This window comes from Perognathus longimembris, chromosome 3 (assembly GCF_023159225.1).
Source record: "Perognathus longimembris pacificus isolate PPM17 chromosome 3, ASM2315922v1, whole genome shotgun sequence".
NCBI classification, from domain to species: domain Eukaryota; kingdom Metazoa; phylum Chordata; class Mammalia; order Rodentia; family Heteromyidae; genus Perognathus; species Perognathus longimembris.
Window position 1 is genome coordinate 45842865 of NC_063163.1, and position 19940 is coordinate 45862804.

The 19940-nt window shown below is 37.5% G+C and overlaps 1 protein-coding gene across 5 annotated transcripts in view; it reads right to left on the reverse strand.

The window, feature by feature from the left end:
* Positions 1 to 19940, reverse strand: part of Ints6 (integrator complex subunit 6) — a 79484-nt gene that overhangs the window by 27372 nt on the left and 32172 nt on the right. The window lies entirely within an intron of this gene.

Consider the following 19940-nt stretch of genomic DNA (forward strand, 5'->3'; position numbering starts at 1 on the left):
GGCATGGCTCAGTTGGTAGGGCCCTAGCCAATGAGCAAAAGTAGACACAGGTACCAAGCGTGAGTTCTGGTCTCCAACCAAGGGAAAAAAAAGAAAATATTGAAGCTAGTTGTCTTTTCATAGGTGAATAAATGTAAAGGCTTTATGGGGGCAGAAGTGGGAACATTCTACCAAATGAGCCATACCCTTTAGCACAGTATATGTTTTTCTTATCACTTCCATTAGACCTGCTTAATCAAGCATGCCTTCCTAAGATTCAAGAATCTTAAGAAGCAAAAGCCAAAGGTAGAGAGTAGGACATCAGAACTATTGTAAAGTAAGAGACAATATACACAAAAGCAAAGATTTTGAGATAATCATAGGAATAAAAAATATGTATTAATGGAATATTAAAAATATTAAATCATTATTAATTATTATTAAAATATTAAAAATATTTTAATTTTGTTAAAGGTACTATGCATAGGAATATAAAAATCCCTATGACTTATGAAGTTTAAAAGGTAACAACAATCCAAGCCCAAGATGAACATGCTCAGTCAAGGATTTATTATTTCTACAACTATTAAAAGTATCTTTTAAAAACAAGATGTTTTAAAATTATCAGCTAGTTCATAATTATTTCTTCTTAAATCAAGACCTGTTTGCTTTACAGCTTTCCTCTCTTGGTAATTTTGAATTTTAAGCATTCTACACTAATTCAAAACTGAAGTTTCTTCATTAATATATCAAACCCATTAAAAAAAAATTGATCTAGCTCGGCACCAGTGGCTCATGCCTATAATCCTAGCTACTTAGGAGTCTGAGATCTGAGAATCATGGTTAGAAGCCAGCCCAGGCAGGAAAGTCTATGAGACTCTCATCTACAATTAACTACCAAGAAAGCCAGAAGTGAGGTTGTGGCTCCCAAAGGTTCATGCCAAGAGAATAATATGCTGTAAGACTCTAACCAAGATCGGTGATGATTTTATGACTATGTAGTCTTACCCTGGCACTGGTCCTACTTAACGTAAAAGCTAGAGGCATTAGGAAAGGAATGCTGAAGAAATCTAGGCTGGAACAGATGAATTAACAAAGAAGATGTAATATACACACCACACATACATAATTACTATGGAATATTACACAACCAAGAAAATAGATGTAACTGGAAATCATATTGAATAAGACAAGCTCAAAATACAAAATATCATGTTTTCACTTACATAAAAAATAGACCCAAAGGACATATATAAAATTCATGTACATAACATAAACACACATTGGTCGATCCATTTACATAACTATATAAGGATAAACAAAACATGAATCTAACTAAGCAACTACTTAGATGGAGAAGGAAGGAGGAATGAAAACATTAATAGAAGATAAAGAATTTTGAAAAACAAGCCAGGTGCTGGTAGCTCACACTTGTAATCCTAGCTACTCAGGAGGCTGAGATCTGAGGATTGGGGTCCAGGCAGGAAAATCCATGAGACTCTCATCTCCAATAAACCACTCAGAAAAAGTAGGAAGTAGTGCTGTGGCACAAGTGGTAGAGAGCTAGCCTTGAGTTTCTTTTGAAGCTCAGGGACGGAGCCCAGGCCCAGAGTTCAAGCCCCAGGACCCACACAAGAAATTAAAAAAAAAAAAACATTTTGAAAGAAGATGAATACAGTCAAAATAGATTGTTTGCAACTATGTTGTCTGAACAAAGAAATCTGCTGAAATTGTTTTGGAAAAGAAGAATGAGAGTGATTGGAAACTAACTGGAATATATTATAAACATATGGAAATGTAACAATGAAATCCCCCTCTGTATAACTAATGTAAGCTAAAACAAAAATTAAGACAATAAAATAAAATCTGGGCTGAAGAATCCAGGATGCTCTTTGAAGAAGGGTCATCAGCCTCAAAAGCTTTGTGACATTTGCAAACAAGAACAACAGGCCCTTGCTGCTGCTACTGAACTTTGCTAGAACATAAATGAGAAAGTACTGTTCATATCATTTCCTTTTATCTCAGACTGATCAACCTTCAATTTGGGTAGCACAACTACCAACTCATTAGTCATTTTCTAAGGTCATGGAAACATAAAAGCACCAATAACAATATCTAAAAAGGCTTTCATCTCTTAATGCAGCTACTTTGTTGAGAATGGAGGTGTGAAACTGCCTCAGCATTGCAGGGGCTGGGAATGTGGCTTAGCCGTAGAGTGCCTGCCTAGCATGCCCTGGGTTCCATTCCTCAACACCACATAAACAGAAAAAGACAGAAGTGGAGCTGTGGTGCAAGAGGTAGAGTGCTAACCTTGAGCAAAATGAAGCAAGGGACAGTGTTCAGGCCCTGAGTTCAAACTCCAGGACGTGCAAAACAAAAACAAAAAACAAAAAAAAGCACTCTATATAGTCTACACATATACACACGATTACATAATAACAAGAATCTCTAGCATTGACAATATTCAATAAAGGAATTGACCTGTCGTTGTACAAGCTAAAATCAAAAATGTATTTCACTTCAGTAAAAAGAAAAGCCAGCAAGGTCCCAAAAGTACTTTCAAGCATTTTATACATATCAATTCCAGTTCTATAAAACTTTCTGTCTGCCAAGCACCAGTGGCTCATGCCTATAATGCTAGCTTACTCAGGAGGCTGAGATGAAGATTCAAAACCGGCCTATGCAGGAAATTCTGTGACTCTCATCTCCAATAAACTACTAGGAAAAAGTCAGACGTGGTGTGTGGCTCAAGTGGTAGAGCAAAAAGAAGCTCAGCGACAGAGCCCAGGTCAAGAGTTCAAACCCCAAGATTGCCCACTACAAAAGAAAAGAGCAATTTGTCAAATTTTGTGTGTGGACATACGCATGTGTGCAGAACTCAGGGCCTAGTCACTGTCCCTTAGCTCATTTGCTCAAGGCTAGAGCTCTACCACACCAGTTCTACTTATGGCTTTTGGTAGTTAATTGGAGAGAAGAGTCCAGCAGATTTTCTTACACCCATTGGCTTTCAAACTGTGATCCTCAGATCTTAGCCTTCTGAGAAGCTAGGATTACAGGCATGAGCCCCCAATGCTAGATCTTCATTTTTCTAGTATCCCCCCTCCCTATTGCTACCAACTTCACTACCAAACAGGAGTGGGAGATGTATTATTAATATGGGAGTAAGTAATGGTTGGAAAACAGGTAAAAATTCAAAGTTTTGGCAGGTACCAATGTCTCACACCTGTAATCCTAGCTACTCAGGATAGGCTGAGGTCTGAGAATCACAGGAAAGTTTGTGAGACTCTTCTCTCCAATTAACCACCAAAGAGCTGAAAGTGGAGCTGTGGCTCAAGTGATAGCAGGGTGAGGGGAGAAATCACAGGGACAGCACCCAGAACCTATGTTTAAGACCCAAGACTGGAACAACAAATAAATGAATGAATAAATAAATTTTAAAAATTTGAAAGGAAATATACATTTTACATTTAATTACTCCAAATTTAAGGTTTACAGCTGAAATTCTAACCTCTTAAAATCACAAAAGGAAGAACTCTTTGAATATAGGGACTTAATATTCAAAGAAACTGCACAAACTAAAAAGAAAATTAACTATCAGAAAAATAGGCGATATATACTTCCTAAAACTGACAAATGTGTGAATATCCAAGAGGAAATTTATATGGCCTATAACACTTGGAAAATACTCAAATGCACTTCTTCTCAGATAATACAAATTAAAATATCAATGAGATGCCATTTGATTCCCATACCACTTAATACCCATACAATTGCCCCCCCCCAAAAAAAGCTTTAAAACTCTGGTAATAGCAAGTAATGTTAATAGTGATGAAAACACTTTACCATTCCTGGCAAGCCAGTAAATGTACAACCATTTGGAGAATATCTTGGTAACAGTTGGTACAGCTCAAGGTAAGCATATGCATATCTTTAAAAACATCAATGTTCTCTCTTGGTCTAAAAATCTTAAAAGTCTTTTAAAAGTCCAACACCTCAGCTTACACCTATCTACTCAGAAGCTGAGCTCTATTAGAAGCCAGTCCAAGGCAGAAAAGTCTATGAGACTTTTCTCTCTAATTAACCATCAAAAAAGCCAGAAGTAGAACTGTGGCTCAAGTGATAGAGCTTGCCTTGTGCAAAACAGCTCAGGGACAGTGCCCAGGCCCTGAGTTAAGGTCCAAGGACAGGCACAAAAGAAAAGAATAGCAGAGGGGGAGGGAAAAGGGGGAGGAGATACGATGAATGGTAGACCATATACTTCACATGAAAAAAAGTCCTGGGTTCAAGTCTTCTTGGCTTCTTTTATCATTATAGAGTCTTGATTCATACATATTGCATATAGCAGTAGATCATATTACTGCAATACTGTATTATCTATAATCTATCTATTTTGCTACTTAGAGGTATTTGGGTTAAATTCTATTATGAATACCAAACTATGATAAAGAGTATCTGTATGGCACACAAATGTATTCAGCATATTTACTTCTCAGAAAACAGCTACAAAAGATAGGAACACCTGTGGCACCTGTCAGTAGTCCCAGCATTTAGAAGGCAGAAGCAGCAGCACCTCAAGTTTGAGGCCAACATCAGTAGAGAGATCAAACACCCAAATAAGGAGGAAGGGGGGGTGCAGGGAACCTATCAAATAGTCTTCCTATGTTGTACTACTCTCAACAGCAGCATATGAGAAAATTAGATGCTTTGTTTCTCTTACACATTTAATATAGCTGCCTTCTTTCACTATAATTTTAGTATATGCACGTATTGGTTTCTGGGTGGTTTCAATTTCACCAATATCTACAGAAGATGGTCACTTTTTCATATACTTATTGACCCATTTTTGTGAAATACCTGTTAAATATTTCGCCTCTTAAAAAAATAATGCATCACCCTTTTCATACTAGTTTCAAGTATTATCAAAATAGACGAGCAATCAGTTTCTTGGCTGGATACAGGCATTACAAGAATCTTCTCCACTTTAACCTCTTTCATAACTTTTTTGGGTTTTTTTGTATGTTTGTTTGAGGGGAGATACTGAGGTTTAAACATGGCCAGGGCCTTAAGCTCATACTTGCTAAGAGAGTACTCTACTGATATATTCCCCCTTAGTCCTTTTACCCATCCCCGCTTTTATTTTATTTTTATTTTTTTGCCAGTCCTGGGGCTTGGACTCAGGGCCTGAGCACTGTCCCTGGCTTCCTTTTTGCTCAAGGCTAGCACTCTGCCACTTGAGCCACAACACCACTTCTGGTCATTTTCTATATATGTGGTGCTGGGGAATCAAACCCAGGGCCTCATGTATGTGAGGCAAGCACTCTTGCCACTAGGCCATATTCCCCGTCCCCGCTTTTAGTACAGAATCTTATACTAAACCTCAGACACAGTGATCCTTTGCCTAAACTTCAGTTATCTTTTGATATCTTTGTTATCTTTTGATAAAACAATTGATAAATATATTCTTTTCAGAATTATTGCTTTTCATGTCATCAAAGATCATGAAGATATTCTCCTATACTCTATTCTAAAAGCTTTAGTGTTTTCTTACTTGCAATTAAACCTGAAATCCATCTCAAGAAATTTTTGTTTTCAAGAAGAGATAAAGTGAAGATAAACTGTTGTCTTTTTTCTCTAACTGGTTATCCAGTTGAGATGGCATCATGTATTGAAAAGACTGTCCTTGCTGCACTGAAACATCATCTACTTGTGTCGTTTGACTGTACATGTATAAGTCTCTTTGAGTCCAGAACAATGTCAGATGAAAAGAATGGCAAAATGAAAAATGACATAAATGAAAAAGTAGTACAGACATTGCTAAAAGTTAGCAAGATTTAATGTGTGTATAGACACACACACACACACACAAACACATACATGTTGTGAAATAAAACATAGAAGACCATACACCAAAATCACAATTGTTACTACTAGAAAGGGGAAGAGAGGTGAATGACACTGTCTAAGGAAACAAAGGAGACTACACACTATCTGTAATTTTCTGTTCCATGTATTACATTTTTAAAAATCCAAAGCAAAAAAGAATACTGCTAGGTAAACATGCCAAAAATGTTCATATTATGTGCTCAAAATACCTAGACACATTAATAAGGATATAAATGTCAAAAACCAGTAAATTATTCATTAAAGCAGTAATTATACTTGGCAAGCCTTTAGTCTAGTGGACCAATAAGCAAGGAAAATTATTGTTTATATTTACAAAGCTTTCGTTAACTTGATGCAATTAAAGTTTTCTATGTGGTTATTTAATATGATTAATTTTAGTGACATCACCAACCCACTATGGTCTGTAGTTTTTTTGACAACTACAAAAAAGGAAATGTAGCTGGGAATTTGGCTTAGTGGTAGAGGGCTTGCCTAGCATGCATGAAGCCCTGGGTTGGATTCCTCAGCACCACACAAACAGAAAAGGCCAGGAGCGGAACTGTGGCTCATGTGGTAGTAGAGTACTACTAGCCTTGAGCAAAAGAAGCCAGGGACAGTGTTCAGGACTCTGAGTTCAAGCCCCGGCACTGGCAAAATAAATTAATTATTAAATAATAATAATTTTAAAAATAAAAAGATAACCCTATATTTTTCCTTCTTTCCTTTGATAATCTTACTATCCTTTTTTATTCCTGAACCAAAAGCAAAACCAATGACAATGACAAAAATTTCCAGTGCTCATCTCAAAAACAAATGGCAGAATGATGTTGGTAATAACAATTTTCTCTTTATCTGGTTACTTTACATTTGATGACAATTCAATTATTGGTGATGTTGCTAAAACTAAGTTCAATTTCAATTATTTAATAATTAATGGGGCACATACCATCACAAGCCAAATAAAGTAACAAGACTAGCTAGACTTTGGCTACCTTTTTTTCGTTTTTCTTTTTTAAGCCAGTCCTGGCCTTGAATTCAGGGCCTAGGCACTGTCCCTGAGCTTCTTTTGCTCAAGGCAAGCACTCTACCACTTGAGACACTGGGCTACTTCTGACCTTTTCTGTTTATATGGTAATAAGGAATCAAACCAAGGGGTTCATGCATGCTAGGCAAACACTTTACTACTATGCCACATTCCCAGCCCTGGCTAGCTTTTTTTTTTCTGGCTAGCTTATTTAAAAAAAAAAAAAAACTATTATAAATAATCCAGATAGCTGGGCATTGGTGGCTCATACCTGTAATCCTAGCTATTCAGGAGGCTGAGATCTGGGGATCATGGTTCAAAGCCAGCCCAGGCAGGAAAGTCCATGAGACTTTTATCTCCAATTAACCATCAGAAAACTGGAAGTGGCTCTGGGGCTCAAGTGGTAGCCTTGAGCTGAAGAGCTCAGGGACAGTCCGAGTCCAGGCCCAGAGTTCAAGCCCCATAACCAACAAAAAAAGAAAAAGAAAAAAAACAGATAAACAGGATTCTCATACATTGCTTTTTTACTCTATCAAATACTTTTAAAATTAACATGAGTTATCAAACAGTAAAAGAAGATAAAAAAAGAAAACAAGAAAAACGCTTTATGCTAGTCTTGAGATTATCAGGCTTGGGCACTGTCCCTGAGCTTTTGTGCTCAAGGCTAATGCTCTACTACTTGAGTGACAGCTCTGCATCTAGCTTTTTGGTAGTTTATTGTAGATAAAGAGTTTCACAGGCTGGGGATATAGCCTAGTGGCAAGAGTGCCTGCCTCGGATACACGAGGCCCTAGGTTCGATTCCCCAGTACCACATATACAGAAAAACGGCCAGAAGCGGCGCTGTGGCTCAAGTGGCAGAGTGCTAGCCTTGAGCGGGAAGAAGCCAGGGACAGTGCTCAGGCCCGGAGTCCAAGGCCCAGGACTGGCCAAAAAAAAAAAAAAAGAGTTTCACAGACTTTATTGTTCAGGCTGGTTTTGAAGCACAATCCTCAGATATCTGTCTTCTGAGTAACACGGGCCACTGGCACCAGGCTGAAATTTACTTTTAAGATCTCTTAAATTCAATAATCTGACAAATGTCCCTGGCAAATTTACCTAATAAAGATAAGCGTTTGTGTGTGAAACTTGCAAGGAGTTGGAAAAAGAACTACTGAATAATAAGTAAATGTAGGAAAGTTACAGGCTACAAGGTCAAAATAAAAAAAAAACTATATATCTACATATTAAATAAATAATCAAATTAAAAGTAAAAATTCCAATTTATAATGTGTACAAACAAAACTCATACACTGAAAACTATGAATATTGCTGAGAAAATTAAAGAGAAAATCTGAGAAACATGTAGTGTTCATGATCAGAATAACAAGCAATATAAAGTATCAATTTCTCCCCCAAATTATTTTATTAGATTCTAATTCAAAATTATAGAAGACTTTCTTGTAAAAATTAACAGGGCTAACTCTAAATTTACAAGTAAGTCAAAGGACCTAGAAAAAGAAAGACTGGATACCTTAACTAAGAGTCCTGTATTCAAGGCTTGCATAATGCAAAGTACCCCTGGTAAGTCTCTTGTGTAGATAGTTCTTTAAACCAGTATCATTCCACTTAAAATTCTACCTTTCCTGAGGACACACGTGTTATATTCAATGGAAATCTTCGAAACCCTACAAGTACTGGGTGTTTCTCATCTTTGTATAGTGACAAAATAAATTCATATAATTCCCTAAGCTTTTACTTCACTCAACCACACTATGTCATTATTATTATTAATTTCATAAAGATGAGAGTAATTCATCCTTAAGATTGTAGAAACAAAAATCAAAACTTGGTACTTAACACTCTTTTACCAATACATTTTACATACCTACTTAAAATTTGAATTGGATGAGTTTGAATTCATCAGTATTTTCTCATTTGGAAAAGTATTTCCTAGCTTTGCTCACTGAAAAGATTTGAAAAACAAGTCAATAAATCAACAGCAATGATCACTCATAAAGTCCTGGTTACAGTTTCATAAAACCATTTGCTAGCACATGAATTTCAGGTACAAGGCAAAAGTGTACAAGATAAGCTTAGAACAAACTATCATATTAGAAAGCAAAGAAGCTTTCAAGCTTTTAAATTATAGAGACTGGTAACTGCCCCTCCCCACCTAACCTGTGTGTGGATAGGTAGAATAGGTTGAACTCAGAGACTTAAGACTCTCACTTGGCTTTTGAGCTATACCTCCATTTCCAGCTTCTTACTAGTTAATTGGCCATAAAGTCTCAGACTTCTCTCCAGGTTAGCTTTGAACCAAGATAATCAGACCTCAGCCTTAAGAGGAGTTGGATTTATTGGAATGAGTAACCTGCCCAGCTAATCTCTCCTTCTACTTATGTCACTGTTTAGAGATACCTTGGCAAAATGATAGCTATATACCAGCACAACAAGTTGATGTACTTGTGGCACACACCTGTGGTCAAGCTATGTGGGAAGCAAATGTACATATTTAGTGGTTTTAGACAATCCTGGTCAAAAACCAAGATAACATGTAAAAATATAACCTATGTTGTTTGTTTTTGCTTTTTGTTGTCTGCTCATTTATGTCATCAGGAGAAATGGAAGAAAGGTGGCCAAATTCAGTCATGATCTTCAGTGGACACTATGTGGAAAATGAACTACACTAATTGTGGGATGGGAGGGGGAAACTGAGGGAAAGCAAAGGAAGGGATGACACTGTCCAAAAAGGAAATGTACTCATTTGACTTTTAAAACAGTAACGCCTCTGTGCAACACTTTAACAGTAACAGATAACAGGAAAAATAAATAAATGTGTGTGTGTGTGTCTGTCTGTCTGTCTGTCTGTCTGCCTATATGTATAAAACCCAAAGTAAAATGGGCTGGAGGCTCAAAGGATAGAGTAACTGGAAGGCCCTGAGAAAAATAATTTTGTTATGCAAAATTTACCTCAAAAAAACATACAAACCTTAACAAAATCCAAGCACTTCACGCATCCAGGTAAGAAAAACTCCCAGAAAGAACAAAGACAGAGATAGGAGAAAAGAGATTAAAACAGTAATAATGGATCTGAAGTCTGATATGCAGACAGAGACACAGAACACCAAGGAGATACAAGAGAGACAGAGGAGAACAGAGACACAGGTGAGGAGAAACTATCAAAGAAATAATGTAATGTAAAGAATCTGAGTTAAAAAGCTCAAAGTTTTTTCAAAAATACAACAGAGCACCAATTGAGCTACATTACTAGTCCTCATACTGGACTTAATACCACACTAGAAGCAGCCAATGGAATAATATCTTCCAAACACTTGAAGAGAAGTACTTAAAAACTTGGAGTCAAGCCAAGTGCTGGTGGCTCACACATATAATCCTAGCTCCTCAGGTGGCTGAGATCTGAGGATCACAATTCGAAGCTTTTCTGGGCAAAAAAGTCTGTGAACCTCTTAGCTTCAATTAACTATCAAGCCAGAAGTAAAGGTGTGACCCAAGTAGTAGAGCACCTCCATTAAGCAAAAAGCTAAGGGGTAGTGCAGAGGCCCCGAATTCAAGCCCTTGTACAGACACAGGCATAGACACAGGCGTGCAAGTGCACACACACAAATCAAAATTAATTAACAATAAGAGGCTCAGCAAGCCTGTCTGGCAAGTATAAGGCCTGGAATCCAAACCCCAATACTACCAAAATATATAAAATAATAAAATAACATTTATTGAAATGAACTCCAGGGAAATGGAAATAACAGGATTTTTCTCTTTGCTGCCTTCTGTTTTCTTTTCTGTTGTCTTGATGTGTACCTGTCTTTGGGAGGGTAAGGGGGTACAGAAATAAAGGGACAAAGAGTGAACAAATCCAACAGTTTTACTAGCTATGTTGAAAATGAACTACACAACTTGCTAGTGGGTGGGGTTGGGAGGGAAATACTTGAAGAGAGCAAGAGAAATGTATTCTTTACCTGCCTTACCCCTTTATATATCACCTTTATAATAACAATAAAAAAATTTAAAGAACAAAAAACAAGTAGCAATCAAGTCTAAGGCCTAAACAGATATTAGAAGCCCAACATCTTCATTTATCACCCTGAATCCATCCTCAGGAAGCTAGCTACTGGAGAACATGTACCCTACACCAAAATGAGGTCCTAAGCAAACAAAAAGAATCGTGGTAGATGATAACCAAAGATCTAGAAACATAAGAGTCAATGAAAGAGAGAATTGAAATTAATTCCCACAATTCTTTCAAGTGAAATACAGGAAGACTCACCACAAGCCTAGAGAACAATCTTTTAGTCTGCAACAGGTAGCTAAAGCTAAAGGGTTCCAGGAGAGAGATTCAAGGGAAAAGGGAACAAGGAAGCTAATAAATTACTTTCTATGTTTAAGCATATGGACAAGTACCTTATTATTCTGAGGAAGATTGCAGATATGAACTAGTGATACTTGGTTTTCTTAGAAACACTAACAATGAAATAAAGGATTGGGAGCATGATTCAAATACTAACACTTGCCTAGAAAAGTCTGAGGCTTTTGATTCCATCTCTAGTACTGAGGAAGAAAAAAAACTACTAATCAAATTTTTCTACATTACAATGGGAAGATGGGAAGTTAAGTGTCCATTTTAAATTATTTTAACTTTCAAATTATGTTATTATTCTATTTATAAGCCTCGTATATTTTTTAAAAATTATTTGCACAAATTACTGACTAAAAAATTTTTTTAAATAAAATGTACTTAAAAGGTATTAGGGAAAGTAGCTAGGTACTGGTGACTCAGGTCCTAATCCTATCTACTCAGGAGGCTGAGATCTGAGTATTGTGGTTCATAGCCAGCCTGGGCCGGATAGCCCATGAGACTCTATCTCTAATAAACTAGTCAGAAAAAGCCAGAAGTAGAGCTATGGCTCAAGTGGTAGAGTGTTAGCCTTGAGCACAAGGAGGCCCAGGTCCTTAGTTCAAGCCCCAGGACCAGCAAGTGGGGGAAGGGGGGAAGCTACTAGGAAAGCAAAAGCAAAAGCAATAGGACTAAGTAATAGATGATAACATCTGGGTCAGAAAAAGAACTCAAGAATGATGATAGCTAGGAAGCTAAGTATACTGGTATAGGCCTGTAATTCCAGCACTGGAGGGACTGAGGCAGAATGATCTTGAGTTAAGAGACCAGCCTGAGCTACATAACAAATCTTAAAAAAAAAAAAAAAAGAAAGAAAGAAAGAAAAAGAATTAGAGCCGGGCAGGAGTAGTTCATGCCTGTAAATCTAGCTACTCAGGAAGCTGAGACCTGAGGTTTGCAGTTCAAAGGCAGCCTGGGCAAGAAAGCCCAAGAGACTCTCATCTCCAATAAACTACTCAGCAAAAAGCAAAAAGTGGAGCTGTGGCACAAGGGGTAGAGCACTAGCCTTGAGAAAAGAATCACAAGGACATGCCCAGGCCCTGAGTTTAAGCTCCAGGACCAGAAACACACACACACACACACACACACACACACACACACACACACACACACACACACAGGCAAATATATTATTCTCATAACGACAAGAAAAATTACAAGCTGGGGTTCAAGCATGTCAAGTTGGAAACATTTATTGAACATCCAAGTTAAAGTATCTAGTATAAAATTGGCTAGACAGAACTGAAATGAAACAACTATGTTACCAGCCTGTAGATAATTAAACAAGCTATGGAGGGGAGTATATGACAGCACTCAAAGAGAGTGATCATGAGTAAGAATTCAAAGGTTATTTAAAATGACTTTTTAAGTCTTTAAATAATTTCTTAGCATTCAAGCATATATAACTTTGGTAGTTTCAAACCAGTCTATAACACATTCCATTTGAACGTTTCAGAAGATTGTACTCATTGATTTGCCATTCCATAAATTCTTATAAAGAGAACTGTCTATATCCAAGAGTTCAAAATAGCACAGGAAGTAGGCCTTGTTCTCCAGGAGCTGAATTGAAAGTAGTGAAAGTGCATCGAATAAGTAACACAATTCACATTAAGACTTGGCAACAAAAACTAAACTCTAGAAGTGTACAGAACAAAGTAGAGCTAAATACTTATGATTTAACCAGTATTTTCAAAAAATAAATGAGCATAATATGGGAAGAAACAACACTGCAGAATTACAAACTAGGCAGTAGTAACTCACAGTGATTATCCTCCAGGAATAATGGAGAGTTTTGTGTTGGTAGAGTACTTAGAAGCAGTTATAGTTTAAAAAAAAAAAAAACTACAGAAAAACTTATTAACTTGGGGCTGGGAATATGATCTAGAGGTAAAGTGCTCATCTCTTATACATGAAGCCCTGGGATCAATTCCTCAGCACCAAATCTATAGAAAAAAGCCAGAAGTGGCGCTGTGGCTCAAGTGGTAGAGTGCTAGCCTTGAGCAAAAAGAAGCCAGGGACAGTGCTCAGGCCCTGAGTTCAAGCCCCAGGACTGGCAAAAAAAAAAAAAAAGAACTTATGAACTTGCTTCTATGTAGAAATCTATATATAGTGATGCATAAATGAATCCATTGGAATGTGGGACAGTCCAATGAGTGTAGAGGTGAAAGTGACAAAAGTAACAAACGATTAACATTAGAGAGTAGGATACAAAATGGTCAGGAAGGGAGATTGAAATAGAACCAAAAGACAAAGCAAAGTCAGAAAGATGTAAATCAAGAGAAGCTTTATGATTGTCCAAACAAGGCATAGTGTCACATGTAAGCCAGTAATTGGGAAGATGAAGCAGAAGATCAAAAGTTCAAGCCAGAGCTGGGAATATGGCTTAGCGGTAGAGTGCTTGCCTTGCATGCACGAAGCCCTGGGTTCCATTCCTCAGTACCACAACACAGGAAAAGCCGAAAGTGGCACTGTGGCTCAAGAGGCAAAGTGCTAGCCTTGAGCAAAAAGAAGCCAGGGACAGTGCTCAGGCCCCGAGTCCAAGCTCCAGGACTGGCAAAAAAAAAAAAAAGTTCAAGCCAGAATTATAAAAACAAGTGCCCAATATTGCTAACAAAAGACCATTAAATTATAAATGAATAAGAATATTTGGAAAGAAGTTGAAGAAACTGTTGACTTTATTAAGGAAGATACAATAATAAACAGGCTGTGAGAGTTAAGAATAAAAAGAATTAGGGAATGGAGCCACTATCTGAAATGATTTCTAAATTTACTACAAAAGGAAGAAAGGTAATTACTTGAGAAGGAAAAAGGCTATATGGGAATAAAGATAAAAATTTTTCCATTTGTTTCATTCCGTTAGGGTCAGGCACAGGGAGGTAGAGTCATGTAACCATCCTGAAAAGGAAATCCATATGCATGAGCAGCTTCCCCTGACCCTAAGCCACTGGCAGCCATTTACTTCTATATTATAAGTTTGCTAATACTGGCTATGTCATACTAATGGAATCCCTCATACTTGGCCTGTTGTGTCTGACTTATTTCACTTACATTCTCAACATTTATCCATTTGTAGCAAGTGTCACAATTTTTCTTCTTTTTAAAAAACTAAACAGTATCCACTGTTTGGATACCCAGGTTATAGATATTTGGGCTGCCTCTACCTTTTGACTATTATGAATAACACTGAGGTAACATTTATAGAATTCTTTTTGTGTGCTGACATGCTTTCATATTATTTTTTGGATATATAACCAGAAGTGGAATTACTAGGCCAGAAGGTACCTCTAAAATCTAGCTTTTCGATAAAATGTCAAACTATTTTACGTAACAGCTCCATTATTTCTCATGAGCAAGTGACATTCCAGTTTCTCTACATTCTACCAACTTTGCTGTTGTATCCTTTCTTATTGTAGGTAGTAGTAGTAAGTAGAATTTCATTATAACCTTGAATTGCATTTCCATAAATGAGTAGTGGGAGAGAGAACCTTTTGATGTGCTTATTAAAAATCTTTACTAAGTGTCTAGTCAAAACCGTTGACTAAGGAGCTGGTAGCTTATGCCTATAATCCTAGCTACTCAGTAGGCTGAGATGTGAAGATCCTGGTTCAAAGCCAACTCAGACAGAACAGGCAAAAAAAAGACAAAAATCAAAAACAAAACTTTGACTATTTAAAAATGTTTCCTAGTAGGTTTGTTATAATAGTTCTTCATATATTCTGAATACTAGGATAAATAATGTTTTTTCTTTCAGTGGTATCAAGAGTTGAACTCAAAAACTTGCTATCTACCACTTGAGCCACATGCCCAACCCTTATGATTTTTAGTTTTGGGGTTTTGTTCCCCTCCTTCCCCCACCAACTAGGGCTGTGACTGGACTACACAGTCATATTTATGCTTCTCAGATAACTGGGATGACAGGCATTTACCGTCATGCTCGATAGGGTCTCAAACTAACTTTTCTCCAGGATAGGCTTTAACTATTATGATCTTCCCAATCTCTTGCCTCTCAAGTAGCTAGCATTACAGCTGTGAGTTACTGCTAGAAGCACAAAAGTTTTTGGTATTTGGGTATGCTTCAGATATCATGTCTAAAAAAAACTAAATCATTACAATTTACATGTAAATTCTAGAATCTTAGCTCTAACTTGTATGCCTTGAATCTATTTTCTTTTTGTCTATATTGTCAGGGAAGGGATTCAACTTCATTCTTTCAAATGTGAAATTTTTTCAAATCAGTTCTCCCAGTACCATTTTGTGAAGTTATTCCTTTCTCATTAACTATCTTGTCTCTTTTGTTAAAAGTCAATTGATTAAAAGTGATTGAGTGTGAGGCTGGGGATATGGCCTAGTGGCAAGGGTGCTTGCCTTGTATACATGAGGCCCTGGGTTCGATTCCCTAGCACCACATATACAGAAAACGGCCAGAAGTGGCGCTGTGGCTCAAGTGGCAGAGTGCTAGCCTTGAACGGGAAGAAGCCAGGGACAATGCTCAGGCCCTGAGTTCAAGGCACAGGACTGGCAAAAAAAAAAAAAAAAAAAAAGTGATTGAGTGTGGGTTCCTAAACTCCAAATACTATTTCCATTGACCTTAAGCACCTTTATTTAGCAGAATGCTGGGAGAAAAGTGGATTGTTGGATTTTGTTTCTTTCATTGGTTGATTGGCTAGTTTTGTTGCTCAAGTCCTACAATAAAATGTAGAGCAATGGACTTGAAGAAAAAGGGGGAAACAACCATGATCAAGTAAGTCCTAGCATTTTCTATTAATGTGAGAATCAGCTTTAGTAATTTCCTCACATACAGAATTGAGAATTAGATGAAATGTGAAACTACCTTGTGAACAAGAAAAACACAATAAAATTTATACATATTTTCTTAATGACTAAAAACTGACCTGTATTTTGGCAGTCAGAAATAAAAGCAACATAGCTAAGAATCCTTCAGAATCTGTTTCTAAAAAACACTGCCTCAAATGATACATAATAGTCTCTCAATAGTTATTTGAATGAAATTAACCATTTTCCAATTGTTCTGCATCCTATTTGATTACATTCTTTATTTGACTTAAGATTATGAGGGCAATTTATAAGTTCACAAGCATTATACCTGAGTTCTTCCCTTAGTAAATATTTCCTTGAAAATATATCAAGTTAAATTTTGATGCAGAATCTACTGCTTCAAATCGACTACCTCTACTCCCACTGAGAAAATTAGTATCTATTCTATTAGTAACTCCCCTAAAGTAAGATAAGTTCAGAAGATAATGCAACTCAGGTTTTACTATGGACTGTTATTTATAAAACTGCAATCTCTTCTAAATTGCTTCTGAAGAGAGACTCTATTTTCACAAAAGCTTCTCCTGTGTCTTAAAATAAGTAGGCACCTGCATAACTACAAGATGGCTGAGGTAGTGGTCAGATAAAGATGTATCATGTATAGCCAGAGTCCCTCCAGAATGGCTGTTAGCAACTTTGACATCATGTTATGGATAAATGAGCACGAAAAGAAAATCAAAGAAGCTGGGCACTGGTGGCTCACACCTGTAATCCTAGGTATTCTGGAGGCTAAGATCTGAGGATTGCAGTTCAAAGTCTGCCCAGAGAGACAAGTACATGAAACTTCAATGAACTACTCAGAAAAAGCCAGAAGTGGCACTGTGGATCAAGTGGTAAAGCCCTAGCCATGAGTAAAAGCAGCTCAGGCCCTGAGTTCAAGCCTCAGGACCAGAAAAAATAAAAATAAAAAGGTTAGCCAAAGGACCACAATATATATTATCCTTAACTTTTTTTCAATCCTTTTTTTATCCTTAACTTTTATAGACCATGTTTTAAGGATAAATTTTCACCTTGTCTAAAAAATATATTTTGCCATTTTGAAAACCGTGATAATTTTGAGTTAGCAAAAGTAACCTGACCAACTCCTATTGTCTGCTACCTTACAATAAAATTACCGAAATGAATTTTATACATTATACATATACATGTATGTGTATATACAGATGTATGCAAGTAAATTTTCTTTAGGCTATGTCAAACTTTTTAAACACTAATATCTAATATAAGCACTGAAGAAGGCCCACCACACCTACTTAGTAAGAAAATATAAAATTATTAGTCAGGGCTGGGAATGTGGCTTAGTGGTAGAATGCTTGCCATGTATGCAATAAGCCCTGGGTTCCATTCCTCAGTACCACATAAATAGAAAAAGAAGTGGTGGTGTGGCTCAAGTGGTAGAGTGTTAGCCTCCTTGAGCAAAAAGAAGCCAGGGACGGTGCTCAGGCCCTGAGTCCAAACCCCAGGACTGGCAAAAAAAAAAGAATGGGTACCAGTGGTTCATGCCTGTAATCCTAACTTTTCGGGAGGCTGAGACCAGAGGATCACAATTCAAAGCTAGCCAGGGCAGGAAAGTCCATGAGACCATGAGACTCTGAAGTGGAGCTGTAGTCAAGTGGTAAAGCACTAGCTTTGAGCAAAAAGCTCAGCAACAGCACCCAGTCTCCAGATCTGCCAGGTGCTCAAGCCCCAGAATCGCCACCAAAAACACAAAATAGAAAACAACAACAGAAATGGAGGAATAAGGGGCAAACAAATGCAGCAGTGCTATTCACTAAACACTATGTTGAAAATGAACTACACAACTTGTGGGTGGGGATGGGAAGAAAAACCAGAAAGAGAGGGAAGGGGTGACATCATCCAAAAAACAATCTTTACCGGAGCTATCTAAGTGTAACCCCTCTGTACATCACTTTAAAATGTTTAAAAATAGATTAAGGTGGGCTGGGGATATAGCCTAGTGGCAAGAGTGCCTGCCTCGGATACACGAAGCCCTAGGTTTGATTCCCCAGCACCACATATACAGAAAACGGCCAGAAGCGGCGCTGCGGCTCAAGTGGCAGAGTGCTAGCCTTGAGCGGGAAGAAGCCAGGGACAGTGCTCAGGCCCTGAGTCCAAGGCCCAGGACTGGCCAAAAAAAAAAAAAAAATAGATTAAGGTAAATATCTGCTAGAGGAAAGACCAACTACTAACATGGAAATACCTGGGCTGGGAATATGGCCTAGTGGCAAGAGTGCTTGCCTCCTATACATGAAGCCCTCAGTTCGATTCCTCAGCACCACATATATAGAAAATGGCCAGAAGTGGCGCTGTGGCTCAAGTGGTAGAGTGCTAGCCTTGAGCAAAAAGAAGCCAGGGACAGTGCTCAGGCCCTGAGTCCAAGCCCCAGGACTGGCAAAGAAAAGAAAAAAAAAAAAAACAAAAAACCTTCCTTTAACAAGGTCTTACTCTATCAAATTGTAAAAGACAAATCTGAGATTTAATTATGTACCACAAATTTCATCCATTTTTAAGGGCCAAACAAAATGAGTTTTAGTAAGCTTACAGAATCTTAAAACTATCATCAATGCCATCTTAGAACAGTTTCCAACACTTAAAAAAAAAAATCTCCATGCCCACTTCAGTCAGGCCCTACTTTATCTCCAGGGAACCACTACTCTACCTACCTAATGGGGAGATTCCATATTATGGAACCTCACCATAAGTAGTTTTTTACATCTAATATAATGTTCTTGATTTCCTTTCATGTTGTATCATGTCAACAGTTTATTCTTTTTTATTGCTAAACAGTATTTCAAGTTTCTGTATTTTATATCTAATAGAAATCAATCTGTAAAACAATTACTGTCTCTTTTATAAGGAAAAAAATTAGGTGAGTTGCAAACAAAAACCCACTGCTTTCTGGGATCTGGAAGCTCTGCCTACATTTCTAGATAATTAGAAGGCTGACATCTAAGAATTTTGGTTTAGAGCCAACCTGAGCAGATAAATCCAAGAGGTTCTTATCCCCTACTAAGCAGGAAAAGGCTGGAATTGGAGATGTGGTTCAAGTGGTAGAGTGCCAGCCACAAGCAAAGAAGCCAAGCAGAGGGTTCAAACTTCAGTACTGATATATACACACATAAAAATTCTGCTCCTTGTTTATTATACCCTATTGCCATGTTTCTAAAATGCAAATCTGATCACTCTCTACCACTCTTTTGTCAATGGGTCCCATCAATCTACAAGGCAATAATAAATAGTCTAAGCCAAGGTGCTCATCTACCTCAAAAATTAAAAGTAATCTTTCAAAATCCAACTTGAGATATTTCCCAAAGACTGCTTCAGTGTCTCAACTGTACCATCCTACAGCTTGTGCTTTAGTCATTTTACTTCTTCAGAGTATTTTTCTTTTTTTGCCAGTCCTGGGGACTGGACTCAGGGCCTGAACACTATCCTTGGCTTCTTTTTGCTCAAGGTTAGCACTCTGCCACTTGAGCCACAGCACCACTTCTGGCTTTTTCTATATATGTGATGCTGGGGAATCGAACCCAAGGCTTCATGTATATGAGACAAGCACTCCTGCCACTAGGCCATATTCCCGGCCTCATTTTACTTCTTATACTATGCTGTAACTTTACCTATCTCTTACCAAACTCATGACCTAGTATCTACACTTGTGTTTGAACTTCACGACTGTTCAACTAAGTATTTGTTAAATTAAACTGAGTACTTGTGACTACTATTGCTATTCTGCTCACTTTACTAGATAAAGTCCACGCTGAACTAATATGGATAGGAAATAATAGAAGTACTACAACCCAAATCCAAGATGTAAGGCAATGGTTTCCAA